General features: G+C 41.0%; 1 protein-coding gene across 5 annotated transcripts in view; it reads right to left on the minus strand.

The window, feature by feature from the left end:
* The window catches only part of LOC122881240 (neurocalcin-delta A), a 79,794-nt gene that overhangs the window by 37,424 nt on the left and 20,844 nt on the right, over positions 1 to 21,526 (minus strand). The window contains exon 1 of one of the 5 annotated variants that reach the window (XM_044207156.1): positions 8,145 to 8,476. The exons of 3 other annotated variants lie outside the window; for them this stretch is intronic. The gene's annotated coding sequence lies outside the window, so the exon portion shown is untranslated. Of the gene's footprint in view, positions 1 to 8,144; positions 8,477 to 21,526 lie in introns of those variants that run through there. One more of the 5 variants, XM_044207153.1, reaches the window with a different exon arrangement.

The following is a 21,526-nucleotide window of genomic DNA, read 5'->3' on the forward strand; positions in this document are numbered from 1 at the left end:
GATGGCATTACTATAAACAGAAGTATACTAATGGATATGTACAATAATGAATTGGACTGGGCAGAACAGTAGTGCAATGAATATTAAGTAGTGCAAATTATGGACAGAAATAGTAATAGTTAACAGTGCAGTAGATGAGTTATTGCAGTATTCAGTACATGGTACTAGAGTGCAAATGAACATGTGGTACATGTAGCAAAAACAATATAGCAGCAGCAAAAACAATATAGCAGCATTTAAGTTAAGGTATATGAGAGGACAGTGGAATCAGGGGCAGAGTTCAGTAGGAAGACAGCTCTGGGAAAAAAGCTGTTTCTCAGTCTGCTGGTCCTTGTCCGGAGGTACCTGAGGTGCCTGCCGGAAGGCTGGGGAGAAAACAGTCTCTGGGCAGGGTGGGAGGAGTCCTTAAGAATGCTGTGGGCTAGACGCAGACAGCGTTTCCTCTGGATGTCCTCAATGGCTGGAAGTGGAGTCCTTGTGATGCGCTGGGCGGTTTTCACCACCCGCTCCAGTGCCTTGCGCTCTGCAGCAGAGCAGTTCCCATACCAGACTGTGACACAGTTGATTAGGATGCTCTCTACTGTGCAGCGACAGAAGTTCACCAGGATAGCTGAGGACAGTTGGCTCTTCTTCAGTGTCCTCAGGAAGAAGAGGCGCTGGTGAGCGTTCTTGACCAGACAGGAGGTGTTGGTGGTCCAGGACAGGTTCTACGAAATATGGGTCCCCAGGAACTTGAAGCTGGAGACACGCTCAACAGCCATCCCGTTAATGTGGATGGGGTCACGTGTGCCTCCTCTCTCCTTCCTGAAGTCCACGATGAGCTCCTTTTGGTCAGCTCTTGGAGGTGACAAGGAGCAAGTTATTGTCTGAGCACCATGTGGCCAAGTGCTGGACCTCCTCCCTGTAGGCAGTCTCATCGTTGTTGCTGATGAGACCAATCACCGTAGTATCGTCTGCAAACTTGATGATGGCGTTAGATCCATGCACAGGCCTGCAGTTGAGTGTGAAGAGGGAGTAGAGGAAGGGGCTCAGCACACAGTCTTGTGGTATGCCAGTATTGAGTGTGACGGTGGTGGAGCAGTTGTGGCCTGACCTAACAAGCTGAGGTCTGTCAGGCAGTCCATAATCCAACTGCAAATGGAGGCGTTAATGCCCAGGTTTCCAAGTTTGGTAATTAACTTGGAAGGAATGAGTGTTGAATGCAGAGCTGAAGTCAACAAACAGCATTTGTGCATAAGTGTTCTTATTGTCCAAGTATGTAAGTACAGAGTGCAGTGCCATGGAGACCGCATCCTCTGTGCTCCTCTTGCTGCGGTAGGCAAACTGGTATGGGTCCAGTGTGGATGGGAGGAAGTCCTTTAGTTGTGCCAGGACCAGCCGCTCAAAGCACTTCATAACAATGGGTGTGAGTGCTACAGGGCGGCAGTCGTTCAGGCACGTTGGACTAGAGTGTTTCGGTACTGGCACAATGGAGATGGATTTAAAGCATGCTGGTACAGCGGCTTGGGTGAGGGACAGGTTGACAATATCCGTGAAGACCCCAGCGAGCCGCTCTGCACACGCCTTGAGTACACGATCAGGGTTGCCGCCTGTTCCAGCAGCCTTGCACGCGTTGATCCGGCTCAGTGCAGTGTAGACACCTGTGGAGGTGAGTGTGATGGTCTGGTGGGTCAGCTGAGGGTGTGAGCTTGGTGGCGGTTTCCCTATTGTCTCTCTCAAAGCGAGCATAAAAGTCGTTAAGCTCGTTCAGGAAGGAGACATTTGTGGCTACGGGGGTGGAGTGTCTGGGTTTGTAGTTGCTGATGGCCTGGATGCTCTGCCACATGCATCGAGGGTCGGAGTTGGAAAAGTGCTCCTCTAACTTTAGCTTGTAGCAGTGCATGGCCTTTTTGATGCCCACCCTCAGATTTGCCCTGGAAGTGCTGTAGGCCTGTGCGTCACCTGTTCTGTCACCTGATGTCCGTATGAGAGCCACAGGTGGCCTGAGAGGCAAACATACTCCAGTCTGTGTGTTGAAACCTGTCCTGGAATGTGGAGTCTACTCCTGGAGGCCATACTTTGATGGTCCTCACTGATGGCTTCACACGATTGATGAGAGGTGAATACTTGGGGGTGAGGAACAAAGAAAGGTGATCAGATTGACCCAGGTGAGGGAGGGGGGCCACGGCGTAAGTCTCAGCCATGTTTTTGTAGACATGGTCCAAAGTTCTGTTTCCTCTGGTGTGACAGGAAACATGCTGGTGAAATTTGGGGAGCACTGCCTTTGAGTGATTAAAATCTCCTGCAACAATAAATGCAGCCTCCGGGTGAGCAGTCTGTTGTTTACTGATGGCTGCATGAAGTTCGCTCATAGCAAGCTTGCAATCAGCATCCAGAGGAATATAAGCTGCCGTTATAATGGTGGAAGTGAACTCCAACGGTCTACATTTAACCATGAGAAACTCTTGGTTAGCTGAGCAGTGTCTCCTAACAATAACAGAGTTTGTGCACCAAGCTTTGTTAACGTAAATGCACAATCCTCCACCTCTGGTCTTACCAGATTTATCTGCCGTCCTATCGGCCCGGAGTGTGTGGCATCCAGCTAGCTCAATAGCACTGTAACCATGTCTCAGTGAAGATCATGACATTGCAGTTCAAAAGTCTTCTGCTGTTGATGATGCGGAGTCGATTCTCATCCATTTTGTTCACCAATGATTGTACATTTGCGAGGAAAATGTTGGGTAAAGAGAGCTGGTGTGGTGTTAGCTTTAGCTTAGCTCTTAACCCTCTTGTATGTCAGAGATGAATGATTTCACAGGGAATGGAGAGTGAAATTATTTATTTATTATTATGTGGTGCTGCTCTGGGACACGCTTGTTTAATTTATTGATATTCCTTTTCTCTCATGTCCAGTGTCTCCACCTGATACACTCATCTCTAGATCAAATACAGCCCAACATTTCCAAAGTCCTTTTGCTTTTTCTGTACATCTTCTGCATAAACTGAACTGTAAAAAACTCCTCTTCCAAGGTCCAGGCTAAAGACTAACACTACGGAGTGCTGCAGTTTGTCAAACGTCCAGAGAACTCGTTAAATAATTTCAATAAGTATGCCTGTCAAATTTCTAAGTGTATTTTTTCCCCTCTGACAATCACTGATAAGTACCAGGCCACATCCACTCACTGATGCTGGAGGCCACTCTATTTTCCATGTAAGCATTGTAAAAATGAATCCCTTTTGATTAACATAATAAAATAAAATTACAACACTTAAATGTAGAGCATTTGCAAAGCAAGAGCTCTTATTTTCCTGCTTAAAAAACATGCCTACAATGAAATTAAGTGTGTGAAGTTCACTCTCAGAGAAGTCCAAATATTAAGGACAAAAAGTGAAAAAACATAAAATGAATGGTGGTGAAATGTCGAGCAGAGGTTGAATTCTGCATTAAGTACCTGCTTTTGGTGGCTCTGTGGGTACATAGAATTTACCACAGCAGTTCACATGCACCATTTAAAAACGGCAAGATCAATGATTGGTCAGCTGGTACTGCTTTGTGTTTTATCCAACATTTACTTTGCTGGTAGTGTTTGTTAACAGTGAGGATGACATGGTGCAGGTTCAAGACAGGCAAAGTCATGTTTTCCTTTACAGTAATGGAAGAAAAATTGGCTCATGATACTGTATGTAATGAAAACAAAACACAATGTCTGATGATTGCATGACACATCCATCTAGTGTGGTGTTGCTATGACAGTCAATGAGTAACTATAAACTTGAGTTACTCTAGTAGTAAAACATGTCACACCTACCTAAGCACAGTAACTACAGTGACCTAACATTTCCACACTTCAGTCAAATGTGTTTCAACACCTGCTCCTTCAGTTAAGTTGGGAATTTACACTGCACAAACACAATTTGAGTGCCACTGCTGAATGTATATTAATGAAAAACTTCACATTAGATCCATCAGAGTTTTCAAACCCAGAGTGTAGAGTACCTTTACCGTGACATCCAATTCACCCAGTGAAGTTTGTATTCCCCATTTGAGACCAGGAGCTCGAACGTGAATGGTGCTCTTGTTGAGAGAGTGTTTATGTGAGAGGGCCCACATTTTCCACTTCAAATGAAATCCATATGCTACACAAAACTGTAAATTATACCATAAAATTTTATTTTCACTCCATTAAACAAACTCTGTGGAGTTTTTGACCACTAGTTGGGCTCTGGAACAATGTTTTAATGAGCAGGTGCCTTTACAGTTTCTATCTCTTGTTCTGCCATACACACTTCTGCAGAGTGAATCAAGAAAAACGAAAACACTTCATTTTACAATGAAACCTCCACAGCCTATCTTGAAGTAAACTTTACAATAAGTCCCAATTGCTGAGACCATCACACACACACACACACACACCATAAGGTGTTTCCTATAGCCTATAATCACTTACAACTATTAAACACTTACCAGTGTAGATGGATTGTCAGTAGTTTGTTGCTTTCTAAAGCAAAACCCCTTAAAAATTTTGACAGGTACTGAATGTTCAAACAATCTCTTTCTCTGAATAATAACAGTTAAATACATCATAGATAGAGCTCTGCACGCCGTGATACAGTCTCCTGGTTTTCAAATGCTCCACTACTTAGAGCAACTGTTATTTAACACCCGATAAAAGAGTGAGAGGAATCCAGACAGGAAAAACATCTAACTGCCTCCCCAAGTGTCTGCCTCTTCTCTTATCTCTGAGTGTCTGTCTCGCTTAAACTCTTTCCTTCTATTTCTCTCTGTTTCTGTCTCCATCTCTGGCTGTGGTCATAAATCAACAGTTATATAAACTGCCTTCAAGTTAGTTTCCACCAGTGTTACATGAGACTCCCTTAAGTACAAAACAGGATGTTATAGGACCCTGGTTCACACAGTTCAGCTAACTTTGTGTGTAGCAGAATTAAACTGTTTTCTCCAGGTTTTTTTTTTTTTTTTTTTTTTTTTTTTTTTTTTTTTTTAAATGGATGAGGGTATAAATACATCAAATACAAATATATCTCTAGATGTGTGGGCTCTGTTGCAGAAGAACACTAGGAGGGAGTCAAGTCACCTTTTTCCATGATATAACTATCTCATCAAGATAAGACTTATTTAAAACCTAATGCAACACTGGACCCCCATTTGTTCCACACACACACACACACACACACACACACACACCTGCAATTCGCCTGCAATTCCCGGTGCAGTAGCAAAGCAGGCAATGCTTCACCTAAATCTAAAGATACGTGCAGTACATTTTGTATGCTTTAATTCCTAAAAGCGGATCTTTGTCTGTCATTTGGTGATGATTTATTGGTTTGTGACGGTATTGATGTTGGTCTCACCACAGTGACAGGACAGTGCACCCCAGGCTGTTTGGCAGTAAACCACAATTTTTTAAAGATAATTTCTGGGGCATTTAACCTTTATCTGATGGTGACAGTAAAGCTACAGACAGGAAATGAGGAGAGAGAGAGAAAGGAATGACATGCAACAAAGGTCCCTGGCAGGAATAGATGCAGCCATGTTGTGGCTATATAGTGCGTGTCTTAACCATTAAGCCACGGCACGCAGTTAACCACTATTTTTAATCATGTAATATGTTTTTGCTGCCGTGATGTAGCCTAATTGTTGTGAGGACATTAATGAGCTCAACCCTGCAATATTACGGTATCAGTCCAAGCCCTATCTAATATAGTGATGTAAAAGCAACAAAGAAATACTTATTAATTATTTCAATGTTGATCAGTAAAGCAGTTGTGCCACCATTGGACAGGGCATCTAGACCTGACCTGGTGTGTGTTCTGTGTAAATGAAAGCCAGGGACCAATATGCAAATACCATGGTAACCATCTTGCCCCACTCAGTCATCCCATTACCTCTGTTCTAATGTGGGTGTGTATGTTGAGCGCTTAGTGTGGAATTCCAGTAACCTGCTCAATGCTTAGATCCAACACTACTGTGTGTGCGAGTGTGTAACTCTGCCTCAAGGTTAACCCCAGGTTAACTTTTTAACTTCTTTCTGTGTGTAAAGATGGCTTGGCTTCACGCACAGGTTTGGCATCACACACATGAAAATGCTTGTAAATAACAGTGCATTCATAGATCGCTTTTTGACATTTTGACATAACATAAACATGCCATCGTGTCGATACACCAAGATAAAAGATGCCAAACGTGATCATCTATAGCAGCCACTTCCTTCACTTCATGAATTAAAAACTTCTTATATTTGGACACCTCCTGCACAATGTTGTCTGTGAAATTCTTGCCGGAAAACATTCAACAGCGCGCGCGCACACACACACACACACACACACACACACACACACACGCATCAAGAGAATTATCCACTGCTGCAGGATGTCAGATAAAGCTACTGGTCAACATACCCAGCTTCTAACACACACATAAAGCGCACACACGCACAAAAATTATATAACAGTATGCTTGTGCACAAACCCAAAGTACTAATTTGTTACATAGACATGAAAACAGACATCACATTACTTGTCTCTTAACTCAAAATGGCCTCTCGTGGTATTCATGCAGCTCATTTCACAACAGGAACACACTTCTGAATGATGTACCCTCAGGCTTACAAAAGACATTTGGAACTGCTTTACGTGACAATATACACTGGAGGAAAAGTAATATATTCTTTAAAATGTAGCTTGCACAAAATTCACATTACTTTGTCTGCTTCTAAGATCACTTCAGTGATTCTCAGTACAGGAAAAGGTTCCTGATGAAACATTTACATTTAGGTCATAAAAGCAGGAGTATTCACCATTTTGGAGAGATAACACTGAGTCCTCAAAGTCTACTGTATATTTGCCTGATCTTTATCTAACCTAATGCTATTCGCTGATAAAAAAATACCTTCTGTTCAAATAGGCCATATAAGGTATTATGTCACAACAACCTTTCTTCAAACCAAACTGTAAATCCAATCTAATCAGCACATCAAATGCTAATTTGTATCCTAATCTTCTGCACAGTGCTGAGCATTTAATTGGATGGAGTCAGTAGATATCTGCAACTAGGACACTTCAGACAGTGACAAAGACCTGTTACATGCTCTTGGCTTGTCTCCACTTCATTAATTTGGAGGAGGGAGACACTGCTGGGGAGGGAAGGAGAGGAAGAGATAAAGTCTCACAGTGGATGAGTTCTAGAGAAGCAGAGGGGGAGGAGGAGGAGGAGGAGAGAATGAGAAAGTGTGGAGTATTGTAGGGAGATTCAAACCACTTGTTATGCACATTTCCCTTTCTCTCCACCCTATTTGGGCTAAATGTGGGCAGGCATGCTATTGTTTGAGGCACGCAGGGCGGGGGGGTGTTTGTGCAGGGCGATTGGGAGGGGGTGGGGATGTTCTCAAGCTAGACACTTGGCAAGAAAATTCCTGAAAAAAAAAAAATTGGAAATTGCAAAAATGCCCTTATCTTAGCCCATTATTGAATTTCTTCAGACAAACAAAATATTACAGCTGACATTGAGACTGCAAGTTACATTTTTGCAGCGCATACCTCTGAGGCGTTCTCATCCCCTCTGAGGGGGGCAGGTGGCAGCTGCTCTGCCCCCTCCCTGCCTCTGACTCTCTGGCAGACAGAGCCAGCAGCTCCAGCCCACACTACTGCCTCTAACATTAGCAACGCTTTGGGAAGAAAAGCCATGTGGAGCTGTCCATCAATTCCAGCTACACAACATATAACACACTCAGCCCCCATAATGATCACACTCTCCTTCTCTCGCTTTAATCATGCACTCATTTCCTGCAGGGCGTGAAAAAAGATCTGGCTGTTTGCTGAGAAAGAAACCAGTCTTCGAGATCACACCCTGATCAGGGCTCTCCCTTGAAACCTCAAACATCACACTACATTTCTGCACTTCGGTGACTCTAAAGTTCAGCTAAACGATTTAAGGGTGACAAAAAGAGTTCCCAGACATACACAGAGCCTCATTCACTCTCTGTCGGGGAATTCATCTAAAAGACAACTTCCCTTCTGCACATGTATGTGACTCAAACTCATGAACTGAAAGCTCTCCTTCAGCTTTAACTTGCTGCACACCCCTCTGGAAGCAACCACTAGCTGCTGAAGCACACAATACACACAAAGAGAAAACACAGGAAGCTTACCTCACTTTGTAACGTACAAGCCGTTCAGCAGTCCATCACCCGGCACTTTCTCTCTAGACTAAGTTTGTGGCAGCAGCAGTAGAAGAAGCAACAGGCGAGAATAAAGAAGAGCACCAGAAAGAAACAAAGATGAGAACAAGAGACAGCAGGAAAGAACAGTGGAGGGGGGAGGAGAAGAAGAAAAAGAGGATTGAGTGACTGAGACGGAGCTAACGGTGACTGACAGACTTCTAGAGACTCCTTAGTCTGAGCAGGAGGTTTGTCAAAAGCCCACAAACTAATTCGTTCCTCTGCCTGCCTGCCTGCCTCTCCAGCTTGACGTCAGAGTGGTCACATGACCTCACTCTGGTGTGGAGGGGAAATGAAAGGGGAGGGGAGACAGAGAGAAAGAGAGTCAGAGGGAGAGAAAGAGAGCGAGAGACGGAGAAGCCTGCGTTACTGTGGTAACAGGCACACTACACGGCAATGATTTCAATAGGTCATCTGACACACACACACGCACGCACGCACGCACGCACGCACGCACGCACGCAGATTCTTACATACAGAAGCTGGTAAAAGACAAGCTCAGTGCTGCATAGACAGACTAATCTAGAGAAGGTGAACAGAGTAAGGGAAAAGGAGAAATAGAATTAGAAACTGATACAAAGTGGTTCAAGTTTCCCGTTTTTCCTCCCCCAATTCTCAGAAAGAAATGCAAGCAAATAAGGAATGTGCATCAGACAAACTGCCCTTTTGAACTTGTGCTTCGACTCTTTGAACCAAAATAAGCAGCATGTTCTGCTCTTTACACCAAGTTTGTTTTTACTACAATTTATGACCTTATTGAGAGGCAATGATGTATAGAAAGGGATGATTTTCTTTGTACTTTCAAAGCCTTTCTCAGTTTATTTTTAGTAACAAAAAAATTCCATATACACACATACACGGACACACACAGTATATAGAGATACACATATACACACACACACACACACACACGATTTGACTTTAAAGATAGAAGAGCTTATGTTTATCAGAACCAAATTAAAACACAACTTTATTAGAAAAGAACCTTCCCTCTATGTGGACACTCTGAAATGCCCAAGAAGCCTCAATTTCTTTAGGACTCCAGTGATTAATTCAACACGACTAATAAAAGAGCTATATTTGTACAAAGGAGTATGGAAAAGTAATGAATAAGAAACGTAATAACTTTCATTACTTTAGGGAAGTGGGGAATACAGCAGCTCCAGTTTCAATTGTGTTTTTATTTCATTTATATAATAATACTGTGAGAGAAGCTGGAGAAGCACACCTCAACAAAAGATCAGATTTCAAGTACTGTATAACACTATGATTAATAGCCAATGTCAATTGTCACTGTCAGAGTTAATGATGCAGATCAGCCCAGACTCTTTCAGGTAGCAGTGTTTGGCAGAAAGATATCAGAAACTTCTGTCTTCACACAATAACACAATAGGTAGAGTAGACTTGAAGCTGCAAGACTCAGCTGTGAGTAAATTATTCACAAGAAAATTAAAGTAATAGTTCGACGTTTTGGGAAAATACACTACATTCTTGCCGAGAGAAGATTGATAACACTCTAGTGTCTGTATGCTAAATATGAAGCTACGGCCAGCAGCCAGTTAGCTTAGCTTAACATAAAGACTGGAAACAGGGGGAAACAGCTAGCCTGGCTCTGTCCAAAAGGAAACAAAATCCACCTATCAGCACCTCTAAAGCTCACTGATTAACACGTTATATATAGGAGGAACCAGGCAACTTCACAGTGATGTCTTGTCCAGCCACTCTGAGCCAAGAAAGGTAGTAATACCTTTGTCCTAAGCTAAGCTAATGGGCTGCTGGCGGTAGCTCATTTCTCCAAATGTCGAACTATTCCTTTAACAATGACGGTTAAGTTCTATTTAAGATTATTCCAGTTTGAATTGAAATATTATGGCAGTTACTGAATAAAACAGTAACTTTATTTTAATATTTATTTTAAGTATTTATTCAATTAGAACAGGTGACTGTCTTGGTGCATGCGTTTACATACAGTAGCTTTCTGTTTTCAGAATTTTAACATTTTTATATACTCATCTGTTGAAGTGTCACCATACCTCCACTTCTAAAATGTGCTGCATTGTGTCAAGTTAATCTGGGGCAGGGCTTGAGTATCGCACAAGGACTGAGGGTATGTATTGTGGGAAGAAAAACTATTTCAACTCCTCCAACTCCTTATACCATCCTCCACTGACCCAAGCTGTAAGTATGAACAGCTTTGGGCTGATTACATTCCTCTGAATAGCATCTGCTGGCCTGTTGAATGGAGCGCAGTGGGGCCCAGATTAGGGTGGGGTAGTGTGGAGGGTGGGGCGAGGTCAGCCAAGTGAAAACCACCCCCGACTGGACTACTGTGAGTAAGGATATGCATGGCTGAGTGAGAGGCACATGGACAGAGACACAAGATGAAATGCCACACAGGGCAGAGAGATCGACAGAGTGCAGGGAGAAGCAATTTAATAAAGCCTGCAGCTCAGATAAATATGACTGTAAAGATCCTTCTGGGGGAGTAAAACAGAGACAAGAGTGAAAGTCATAAGGATAGAGAACAGCAAAGTACAAAAAGATCAGATCAAATAAGAAACTGAAACGAGAGTCTGACTATTAGGTGGGTAAATTGGTTGAGGGATAAATTATTTAGACTAAAGCCATACACAGTCTTTCAGAATAAGCTTGGGTGAAGCATTGTCCACCATGTTGAAAAAACCAAGTTGATTTATATGGGCTGCCTTTGAAGGTGGGATGAGATGCTGGTCATCATAATAAAGGGTTGGGGGATGATAAAGGGGAAGCATTCATTTGTAGAGGAGATAAATAGATAAAACAGGCTGCAGAAAAATTATTGCATTTACAGGTAACACTTGGTCACTGCACTGCATGTTTCACATTTTCAACCCCCTGCCCATCTGGACAGGGCGGTCATGAGTTTAAATTTTGAAAAAACAACAATTTGGTACTGTAGACCACTATCTGACCTTTTGAAAGGGCCTTTTCACTGCTTATGGACTCTCTGAACAGCACTTCTGTGGAGGCATGTGACCAGCTCCTGTGTGTGTGTGTGTGTGTGTGTGTGTGTGTGTGTGTGTTAGGATGTAGGGTGGGTAACCGGCACTAGAGGGAATTCCTTCCTCCTGAAGACTCAGGAAGCAACAGCATGAGCGGAAGAGAAAACAACTTCTCTTTCCAAGGCAAACCCTTTAGAAGTTGTTCCTTTGGAAAAGGAAACACTCCCCACACTGTGTCACTGTTAGAAACCCACTTCTAAATAACTCCATTGTCTGCAGATTCTGATTCTAAAATCAGCTGAGGGTAGAAACAAGTCAGGTATGAAAAAATAGACTCTTATAAATTCCTGAAATTGCAGATGAACCCAAAACAAGCAATACTGAGACACGACAACTGTATGCTTATAGCTGCGAGACCTAAAACCTGAAGGTTGGACATGTATCAGAGAGTGGTCACGTTAATCTCAGCAGCTGAGCTGGAGGTATTAGATAACAACAGATTATAAATTGGATAATCAGCTGTCAGGGAGGGAAGGCCCAGAACTCTTAACAAGGTTTAAGTGTCTTATCCAACAAATCAATGAAAGCACAGACGCAGGTGGTTATGGACTGTGATACAGGCATGACATAAGTGGTTTTATCTTGATTTAAACAGATTATAATTTTTTTTTTTTAGGTAGGACACTCTCCAACCTCTGTGAGGACTATGCGTTCAAATGCACTGGTTACCCTGCATATCCTGCATTCTTTTAGAAAGCTAGATGCACTTGAGTCCATGAATGGTTGGGGCAGTATATAAGAATGTAAAGTAAGGTTGACAGCAGACTCTGAACAAGCAAGCTTTTTTTCCTGCTGTGATGTCAACATACGTCTATACGGTAACCTCCTTGAGTGTTCCTGTGTGTAGTTATGTTTATGTTGTGCAGTTTTCAAGGAAGATAATCCAGTGTTGGGCAAGGATGACATGATTTATCTGCCCATATAGTTTCTGGTGAAATTCTGATGTAAAAGGTCAACAGATGAAGGTGTCTGATGCAGTGATGCTCCACCCTTAAGTGCAAACTAACTGTTTGGAGCATTTCTTTCAACACAGGACAGATACAGCACGTGGGGACTACAATGATGTTGATCATGTGGTGTTGCACATTTACAAGCGTTGCCTTTCTATCATGTAACTGCCAATTACAACACATACAGGAATCAGCATAAACCTGACTGGCAGACAGGGAAGGGAATTTATCTCCCACACACCATATGGTTAGGAATATAACAATGCACTGTCCTGAGAGGAGAGAGGGAGAGGGAAAAATGTATCCACTTGCACCCCCCACCCCCACCAGACATGTAAATGTGCAGCCATGCATAAACTCACATACTGTAGGAAACCTTGTCTGAAGAAGCTGCACTGTACAACACAGTCCACCAAGAGAGACGACACACACTCCTTCAGCAGCTGTAGTCAGTCTCTTCCAAACAGCAGCTGTTCTCATAGCTTTACATGTATATCAGTAGAGTAGGTTAATTCACAACTCACTGAAATGAGTAGACAAGATTGTTTAAAAACAAATCTCCTCTTTGTGTGTTATGTAACTGCAGTACATGAGGTGGGCGAGCTGATGCACCTCGCTGAACAGGCTAATCCAATGTGCCACACCGCTTGCCAAAGCAAATGACGAAAGCATCTTAGAGGTCTATGTTGTTGTGTAATAAAACAGATTATAATGATGTAAATTCATACAAGATTGTGCAAATTACAACCTTTTGTCAATTAAGTTTGCACTAATTTAAAATAAATCATTGAAAAATGCAATTTTATTAGATCATTTGTAATTAAACTGCAGCTCGGAAGTAGCTGCACATTTTAAAGAGATGCACTGAATTAACATTAGAGGTGGTATTAAATTAATGACTGAGATGGGAAATTGCACAATTTTCATTTAAGATGGTGCTACTGTATTAATACTGACAATGTGGGCATTAACTTTTGTTTATTATTTTTTTTTAGCATTTCTGCTTTATTGGATAGTCACAGTAGAGACAGACAGGAAAGGCAGGGGAGAGAGAGGGGATAACATGCAACAAAGGGCGAGCTACCGGGGCGCTCCCATTGTGTGCATTTTTAAGTATATTTTTAGTTCTTGCTAATTTTTATGAATGAGATCCTTGGAGCCAAATCCAGGAATAGAATCTTTACTACAGTGATCAACCAAAATGACGTCTGCCCACAGAGAAGAAATTCATCTTCATAAACTCCTAAACACAGATATTTATGAGACAGATCAGTAAGGGATATATGATCTGTGATAGTACTGTGAGATAATGTAATGGCCACCTGAATGAGAAGAAGAAAATCACAGGAAGAGGAAAGATGGATGACTCACCAAGAGAGAGGAGGTGAAGTATACATGCTCCCAAACTTGCATTTCATCAAACTTTTTTGTTCCACTTGTTTTTTTCTTTTTCTGCCTACTACGTTTTCGTTTTTGTTTTGTTTTTCTGAAATGGCACGCTTACATTGCGAAACCTTACAAAACTTGCTTAGGCAATACTGAACTAACGGTGATACCAACAAATAAAACATAAATTTGAATTTAGAAAGCAACAGAGACACACTGTAGATAAATTGCCCACTGTCCTCCTCCATCTCTCGCTTCATACTTGTTTTTTCCGTCACCCATGTTTGACCTTCCTGGCTAGACAACCTGTTATACTGAAGGAACAAGTCCAAGTTGCTCTGGGTAGTTGGAGAAGTTTTTTATGCTTCAAGTGATGATCGCAACATTTTGTATGAAAGATTTTCTGGGAAGTGATTAGCTGAGGCGTTCTGGCAGAAGAGAGTAAAAATTGTTGATGCCAGTGTTGATATCAGTATGAAAACTAATTTTAGCATTAGAAATTTAATTGTTTAATGGAAAAAATTACACAATTACTCTGTACTTGAACAGGTGCAGAAAATCAATTAATTCCAAATTTGCCAAAGCAACACTTAGGCCCATGACACATTCCATCTGCCATTACAACAGTGGTAATAAAAAGGGCTGCCATGACCTTGCATACAGAGATTTTTTAGTCTTGACAGTCAGAAAGTAAAACACATTAAACAAATGAGTAGATACAGAGAGGACAACACCGTGGACAACAGGTTAACTGATTAGAGCAGCGTCACTAGGCAACCACGAAAGAGTCTATAGCCATGGTAGTGGCTCTGCGAGGCTAAACTTAGGCACAGCAATGCTCTGGGTTAAATGCTAAATCAGCATGCTAACATGCTCACAACGACAATGCTAACGGCAGGCTTTTAACTCTGCCTTCGAGTGTGGCCATTCGAAGCAGCTATCAACACATTTCACATTTCCAAATTGGTTGGACAACATGTTGTATGAACTACTTCTTTTCTAGTATAACCCGACCTTAAGAGTCTAGTCATTCTAGCAGTGAAGCTCTATGAGGCTGTACTAGAGCACAGCGGTGCTTTGACCTAAATGGTAATGTCTACATGCTCACAAAGACAATGCTAACATGCTAAGGTTTAGCAGGTTTAATGTTTACCATGTTCACCATCTTAATTTAGTGTGTTAGCATGCTAACATTTGCTAATTAGCACTAAACACAATGCACAGCTGAGGCTGATGGGAATGTAATTTTGCAGCTGTCTGGTCATATACCAAAGTATTAGACAGAGTGAAATTTTGCCCTGGTGATGGTGCAAGATGTATGTACCAATACTATAGCTGTTGAGATATTTCACTCAAAACCACAATGACAATTTGCCTTGCTGATTTATGCTGCAATTTCTGAAAAAAAAAAAAAAAAAAAAAAAAAAAAAAAAAAAAAAAGACTCTACAAACTGTACTCCATAGAGAACTGGAGGAAGGTAAATTTCATAAGAGTGAGCTGAACTTTGGGTGAGCTGTGATTCAGGACTGTCGTGACGGACCATCATACTACATACATAATGCAATGATCCTGGATTAGAACTGTCGTTTCATTACCTTTTTTGGCTAGTTTTGTTGACTGTTCTCACACACATGATGCTGACGGTCCAAATTCCAGTCATTAAAATAAAACATGTTGAAAATAATCTTAATGGATTAAAAAAACAACAAATGCTTTCTCCTCAGGAATGTCATCTCTCTTGGTAGTCATAATAATTATATTACTGCGTATGACTCAACCATTGATGTGTCTATTTCCTCGTAATCCGGAGTGGTGAGAAGAACATTATTTACAGAATTTATTATTTAATCCCATTTATAGCTGGGAAGGTGAACTGTGAAGAAACAGGAAATTGGGAGTGAAAAAAGGTTTGTTATACAATCTGCAAAGTGTCTCAAGAGTTACTCAGCATTACAACCCACTCATTCCTTGGTGATTCAGGATCTATAAACAGAAGGCAGAAGAAAAGATGGATGACCAGCCTGTCCCATCTATTGTTCTTTATGGCGGACGGCAGGCTCAATGCAAAGAGAGGATTAACAAGAGCCCACTGTCTCAGTCTCTGTCTTATCAGAAAGCAGCAGGTTGGGAGTCTGGAGCAAGAAAAAGACACATCACCACCTCCCCTATGAGTCACGCTCTGGTCCTCTGCTCACTATTACTGATACACACATACACACAGACTCCTCACACACACACACACACACACACACACACACACACACACACACACACAGACTCCTCACACACAATGAAAACATATATACAGACCCAGCACGCGCACACACATACATCAATAATATTCATAGAGAAATAGAGCCTGACACTTTTATTTTTATTATTATCCTCTGAGTCACACAGTTTTCCCAACTTTGGACAAATCCTGTCACTTGTTACATTAATACAAAAAAGGTAATATTAAGTAGCTGATTGTGTTTTTGGATATAAATTTATATAAAATAAAACAGTTTATTTCTAAGGGTAACTTACAGAGAGACCAAAATAAATAAATAAATAAATAAATAACAACAACCGCACACTGCTGCACTGGCAGAGGTAACTGTGTGTCCTCAATATCATTTGAACAGTACATCCCATTATCAGTGCAAATACAAACTCCAAGCTATACTTAGCTGATAACACCTGTAGACTGACAGGTGATCCAGCTGAGCCGCCGTCATCAGAAACTGACATCGCTTCAGATGATGGTTCAGAGCAAAGGACGTTGCATTTCTCTAAAAACGTGTTTCCTCGTTTCCTCTGTCCTCACAAAGACGCACGTCAGGGAAACATGGATGCATTTAAGAGAATTGGGATGTACCCACTGATTCATTTAAGAGGTCAAAAGCCAAAAAGGCTGGAAACCCCTGGTATATACAATAAATAAAGCAAACCCACAAGTTTAATATTCATATCAAAACAAAACTTGTATAGCCAGTGAAAAAGCTATTTAAAAAGGACCAGTGTGTAACATTTAGAAGGAGCAATTGGCAGACATGGAATATAAAATTTAAAGTATGTTTTCATTAGTGTATAATCACCTGAAAATAAGAATCATTGTGTTTTCATTTCCTTAGAATAAGCTGTTTTTATCTACATAGGGAGCGGGTCCCCTTCCACTGAGGTCGCAATGTTGCACCGCCATGTTTCTACAGTAGCCCAGAACGGACAAACCAAACACTGGCTCTAGATAGGGCCTTTTGTGTTTTTTGCGAGTTTCACAGCCACTGTAGTTTCTTCTACACGCGTGGAAGGGGAGGGTGATGCGAGCGGTATTCAAATGATTGCAAACTGCAATATCAACACTAGATGCCACTAAATCCTACACACTATTAAATGAACCATGGAAGAATTATGTTGCAGTACTATATGTTAATAGACACTGGCAAGGTGTAGGATGGGTTAAAGTAATCCTATAATAAATCTTTAATAACTGTGTACTAATCTTATGGTTATTATACTGTAGATACCAGTTTCCATTCGTTCAGATCTGCTTTCAACGTCATCATCATCATCATCATCATCATCATCAACCTTTATTTATACTCGAGAGATCATTAAAGGGTGACCCTCAGGTTTCAGCATTGGCTGAAAATGCGTGTTGAACAATGGTAAATATGGATTTATCGTAGTATAGTAACAGCCTAGAATTGCGTTTTCTCTACCAATTCCACCAGAGCATCTCATTACAACCTAAAATAACACCTGCCTCTTTTACTGCTGTAAACCCCTGTTAAGAGGGACAGGCTGTCAGAGAGGTAATCCTACCAAATATAACCTTCGTTAAGTCTAGCCTGACTTCAGGGAGACACATAGAGGCTCTGCAAAACAACAAGGCAGCAGGTGAGGGGTCATGCTGCTCATAAGCATCCAAAAAATCTCAAATAAAGGAATACAGTGAATCATGAGATAATAAAGTTAAATTGTGTTGAAGAACACAACTGAAATTCTCTAAAAATATCCTTTTGCCAGAAGCAGCAGCTCTACACTACTGCTACCACAGTGGATTAATGAACATTAGACCAAAAAAAAAAAAAAAAAAAAACCCCGACTATAATCTGAAGAAAATGAGAAACCACCATTTAGCTCTCAGACTTTCTCTTTCTTAGTCTCTCTCTATCACACACAAGCCTAACTTCTTACCCCTTACCCTCAACCCTAATAAAGTGAAGTGTCCTGTGAAGGAAAACATGTCTACATACATGCACAAATGCTTGTGCTAAGTATGTGAATCTCAACTGACATTCTAATACATACTTTGCCCAGGTCAAAACTTCCTCTGTGGCCGATTTGGCAGCTGTTATTGGTTCATTCAATGTGACAATACCATTTCTTTAAAGAATAGTTTGACATTTTGGGAAAAACATTTAACCTCTTTCTTGCCGAGAGTTAGATAAGAAGATGGAACATCGAACCAATCTCATGTCTGTATGCTAAATATGAAGCTAGAACCAGCTAACGGTTATCTTAGCTTAGAATGGAAGCAGGGGGAAACTGCTGGCTTAAGCTGTATAAAAACTGAAAAGTAAAAACAACAAATTGTTGTTTTACAGGAAGTTATGTGCTAAAACCATTTCTTGGCTGGGCCAATCTCACGGTGACGTCAAGACTTAAGAAATAGTTCCAGCATGCAACTCACGGTAAAACCACAACTTGTAATTTTTAGGGCTTTTTAGGAATCTGCACTTTTCGCAATTTGCAGCTTCGTACTTTAACGAACTTCTCCTACAGAATTAATTGTAACGACTTCAAAGTTTCGCAGAGCAATCTAAAGTCCTTTGCGATGAAAAGTTATCAAAAGCTTGAGTTTTCATCAAAGGGCGTGTCCGTGGCATGGTGTCAAATTTTGATGTTTCGCCATGAAAAAGGAAATTGTTGTAACTTGAGTGTAGATGGTCACGTCTGCCACAAACATCACATGTTTGATAAGAGTCCCAGCCTGAAGACATCTAATGGCCAATACTGAATATTAGTCATAGTGCCACCTACTTGCGACAGGAAGTTAGCCTTCAAAGAAGTAGACCCCGCGCTATGTTTCACCTAGATGTACGAAATTAGCAAGGCAGATGTATCATCCCAAGACTTACAAAAAAGCCTCTTGGAGTCATACCGTAGACCCAACAGGAAGTGAGCCATTTACTTGAACAATTATGTGAACAATTTACTTTGGACTGTGAGGTAATTTTTCGTCATTTACAGGCTCTGTACTTTAACAAACTCCTCCTAGAGATTTAATCAGATCGACTTCAAATTTTCACAGCGCAATCTTAAGACCATGGAGATGAAAAGCAATCAAAAGCTTGAGTTTTCGTTGAATGGCATATCCATGGCGTGGAATTTTGATGTTCTGGCATGAAAGAGGAAGTTTTTACAATTATACATGGTCAAATCTGCCCCAAACTTCAAATGTTTGATAAGAGTCCCGGCCTGAAGACATCTACATGCCAATATTCAGACATAGTCATAGCGCCACCTAATGACAACAGGAAGTTACAGGCCCCATACAAATTACACCTACCAGGTTAACCAGATACACCTCAAATGTGTTCTGCAAAGTCTGAAGACCTTGATGATGCTTCATTGTGAAGATTGTGAGCCTTGCGTTACAATCATTTGATTTACATGAAACTTTCAGGGTGTGGTGTACACTTGATATACTGGAACATGATGTATAATTAGGGGGCATTGTCTAGAGCCACGTAGTGGACAGAGGAAGTGACATTTAACTCCTTCGCGCAGTGTTCAAATTGCATGAAAATTCAAAGATGCGTCGTTCGACCACCGTGGATGCTGCATGCCCGAACGTGCGGTCAGGTGCAAGGGCCTGTTCATCATTTTTTGTGTACGGATTAAATAATTGAGATATATTTAGTGAGCTTTAGAGGTGCTAGGCTGCTTTTTTTTTTTTTTTTTTTAAACCTTTGGACAGAATAGAGCTGCAGCTATCGATTATTTTAGTAATCGAGTATGCTACCGATTATTCCATCAATTAATTGAGTAATCAGATAAGAAATACTTTTGCTTTATTAAAGAGGAATAGTAAATATGCAAAAGAGAAAATAAGACAGGTCTCTAAAAAATGAACAACTAATTGGTTTCCTTTTTAGAAAAATCTACATTTTTATTGCTTAAATTGCATACAATAATATTATCTGTCAAAACTAAACCCATTTAGTGCATTAAAGTGCCATGTAACATTCTGGGTTTTAAAGAAAACATGTTCTGAAATGCAAAAACAAACACCCTTTGCTTTAAAAAAAAAAAAGGTATATACTAAAAAAAAATACTATATATTTACCTTTCAGAACTACAAGTTTCAGCCTAACTACAGCTCAGGCATAACGTAAGCCTTTACTGTCTTCTTTGTGGTATTTGTAGGAGGCAAAAACGAGTGGACAGGAACTGTGACTATCATAATAATAAATAACATGAATGAAGCTCAGGCTTTCACAAATTGACTGCAGCATTTTATTGTCTGTGGTTAATATCTTGAACAAAACCTGGCTAACTTAGGGACATCATAACTAGCCACCATATTGATCTACGTTGTTAACTAGCCATTACATATAGCCATAATTAGCGTAGCCTATATTCTTTATTAGCCTTCACATAGCTTGTGTCGGGTCCGCTCTGTGGACTGGATGCACACACTGTAATGTTATGCTTTCTGCTGAGAAGCTGAAGCATAGACGTCGTGCTGCTGTGGTAGGCTAGTTCAGTTTTACAACAGACGCACGATTTTCTCTCTCTTCCTCCTCTTTGTAATCCGCGCTGTCAAATCATACTAAAGATGCTCTGAACCGTCTCTGATCACACACAGCGTAAGCGAGTGGTGCGACAGTAATAATCATCCGTGCAAAACACAGTACGCTGTACATAGTTAAATGGATTAAACGAAGCTTTGATGCAAATAGTTTAAATCAATGATTTTTAGTAATCGAGTTACTCGAGGAATCGTTTCAGCCCTAGGCCAGAACAAAGCTAGCTTTCCCTCTGCTTCTTTATGCTAAACTAAGCTAACTATAATAATCTAAATTTAAAGTACCCCTCCGCTCAAAAATGTTATTTTCTTATGTTTAGGTCGCCTAAAATGTCAGACCTTAACTTTACGGACTTGTATCTGTGTCACTAGAGAGGTGTTTTCACATTCCTCTACTGAAGGGGGAGTTGTCTGTACACCTCCCTAAAATATGAGATTCAAACGTACTCCGGGCAAGCTAAATGTGGGACGTCACAAATTCAAAAGCCACTTGTCAGTACAGAGAATGAGAGCTTACACTAAGTTAGCATAGTGAAAGTTTTGACAGAAAACATGGTAGGGTGTGCAGTTTTTGGATGTAAACCAGGCACTAAAGATTCTTTCCACTATCTACTATCGTTATGTGATAACAATGTGAACACACTGTAACATCGTAGCAGATATTACAGTGTGTTTCACAACCACTAATGCTGTGTCAGCCACTGCCAGTTACAAGCTAACAAACAACATAAACAAATGAAAGATGCTTGATCAGTATGAACTTCATGGTACTTCATCAGAACTGAAACCTGAAAGTTTCATGTACCTTTTTCTGTCTATAATAATTGCTATCACTTGCACTGATATGATAATAGCAACCTAGGAAAGTAGCCAACTAATTATTACCCTTGTTCGTCATTAATACACTCATTAAAGTTACACTATTTCAAGAAAGCTCTGAGACAAATGGACGGCAAGTGACCTGAAGTGTGACTGTGTGAGGCAGAGTTGCAGTCGGCCCTTGTTTTATGCAGTGGGCCTCTTAACCGGACAAGCTGCAGCTGTCCCTTAGTCTGAGAGCCCCGCAGGCCTGTGTGTGTGTGTTTATGGTTGACAACTTAGTTGAGTGAGCATGTGTGTATCAAAGAGCAAAGGAT

The sequence above is a fragment of the Siniperca chuatsi genome, linkage group LG9 (genome assembly GCF_020085105.1).
Source record: "Siniperca chuatsi isolate FFG_IHB_CAS linkage group LG9, ASM2008510v1, whole genome shotgun sequence".
Classification (NCBI taxonomy): Eukaryota; Metazoa; Chordata; class Actinopteri; order Centrarchiformes; family Sinipercidae; genus Siniperca; species Siniperca chuatsi.